The 2181-nt window shown below is 37.3% G+C and overlaps 1 non-coding gene across 1 annotated transcript; it reads right to left on the bottom strand.

The window, feature by feature from the left end:
* Positions 1-1811: 1811 nt before the first annotated feature.
* Positions 1812-1918, bottom strand: LOC118636740. The gene has a single exon (XR_004960726.1). It is a non-coding gene; the product is annotated as a U6 spliceosomal RNA (small nuclear RNA).
* Positions 1919-2181: the final 263 nt, after the last annotated feature.

Consider the following 2181-nt stretch of genomic DNA (forward strand, 5'->3'; position numbering starts at 1 on the left):
TGGAGGTTCAATTTTTAATTTTTTGAGGTAACACCATATTGTTCTACACAGTGGCTGCACCAGTCTGCATTCCCAGCAGCAGTGTACTAGAGTCCCCTTTTCTCCATACCCTCACAAACATTTGTTGTTTCATGATTTGTTGATGGAGACCATTCTGACAGGTGTGAAGTTATACCCCATTGTCATTTTAATTTGCATCTCTCTGATCATTAGTGATGTTGAGCATTTCTTCATATGTCTCTTAACCATTTGTATGTCCTCTTTCGAAAGGTGTCTATTTAGTTCCTCTGCCCATTTTTTATTTAATTAATTAGTTAATTAATTAATTTTTATTACATATGTTTCTCCTTTTCCCCCCACTGATTCTACCCTCCTTCTCCCTTTCCGCCCTGTCCCCAGCTTTGTTGTCCATGTCCATTGTTCATGCATACATGCATATAAGTTCTGTGGTTTATCTTTCCCCCAACACTCCCTCTTCTGGGGATTGTCAGTCTGTTCCCCACTTCCACGTCTCTGAGACTACCCCATTCCTCAGACTGTTATGTTAATTATATTCCACAAATAAGTGAGATCATATGATACTTGTTTTTCTCTCTTTGGCTTGTTTTGCTTAGGATAATACTTTCCAGGTCCCTCCATGTCATCTCAAAGAATAAGAGATCTTTCTTTCTTACAGCTGCATAGTACTTCATTGTGTATATGTACCACAGCTTTGTTATCCATTTGTCTACTGATGGACACTTGGGCTGTTTCCAGATCTTAGCTATTGTAAATAGTGCTGCTACAAACATGGGGGTACATATATTCTTTCAGATTGGTGTTTCAGGCTTCTTAGGGTATATTCCTAAAAGTGGGATCACTGGGTCAAATGGAAGTTCAATTTTTTGAGATAACACTATATTGTTTTCCATAGTGGCTGCACCAGTCTGCATTCCCACCAGCATTGTACTAGAGTTCCCTTTTCTCCACACCCTCGGCAACACTTGTTCTTTGATGATTTGCCCTCTGCCCATTTTTAAATCAGGTTCTTTGTTTTCCTTTTGTTGAGTTGTATGAGCACTCTATATGTATTGAAAATTAACCCCTTATCTGATATATCATTGGCAATTATGCTCTCCCATACAGTGGGTTGCCTTTCCAATTTGATGATTGTATCTCTTGCTGTGCAGAACCTTTTGAGTTTGATGTAGTCCCATGTGTTCATTTTCTCCTTTGTTTCTATTGCCTTAGGTGATGCATCAGTGAAGATTCTGCTGCATATGATGTCTGAAATTTTGTTGCCTACATTTGCTTCTAGGATTTTTATGGATTCATGAGTCACATTTAAGTCATTTATCTATTTTGAGGTTATTCTTGTATATGGTATAAGTTGATGGTCTAGTTTAATTTTCTGCATGTAGCTGTCCAATTTTCCCAACACCATTTATTAAAGAGACTGTCTTTACTCTACTGTATGCTCTTGCCCACTTTGTCAAATATTAATTGAGCATATTGCCTTCGGTCCATTTCTGGTTTCTCTGTTCTGTTCCACCGGTCTATCTGCCTGTTCTTGTGCCAGTACCAGGCTGTTTTGATTAAGTGGCTTTGTAGTATAACCTGAAATCTGGTAATGTGATCCCTTTAACTTTGTTCTTCTTTTTCAAGATTGCTGTGGCTATTCAGGGTCTTTTTTGGTTTCATATAAACTTTTGAAGTATTTGTTCTAGTTCTGTGAAGTATATGTTGGTATCTTGATGGGGATTGCAGTGAATCTATGCATTGATTTGGGTATTTTGGACATTATATTGATGTTAATTCTTCCAATCCATGAAAAAAATATGGAACGCTTCATAAATTTGCGTGTCATCATTGCACAGGGGCCATGCTAATCTTCTTCGTATCATTTCAATTTTAGTAGATGTGCTGCCGAAGCGAGCACCTTGATTATATCTTAAATTTCCTTAATTTTTATTGGTCTGTTCAAGATTTCTGTCTCTTCTTGGTTCACTGCTGGGAGACTGTATGCTTCTAGAAATTTAAGATTTTGCCTAGATTGTCTATTTTTTTTGCATGTAATTGTTCATAATATTTTTTCATAATCCTTTGTATTTGTCGGGTGTCAATTATTACTTCCCCGTTTTTGTTTCTGATTTTGTTTATTTGGGTCCTCTCTCTTAGTTTCTTGGTGAGTCTGGCTAAGGG

The sequence above is a fragment of the Molossus molossus genome, unplaced genomic scaffold, assembly GCF_014108415.1.
Source record: "Molossus molossus isolate mMolMol1 unplaced genomic scaffold, mMolMol1.p scaffold_m16_p_2, whole genome shotgun sequence".
Classification (NCBI taxonomy): Eukaryota; Metazoa; Chordata; class Mammalia; order Chiroptera; family Molossidae; genus Molossus; species Molossus molossus.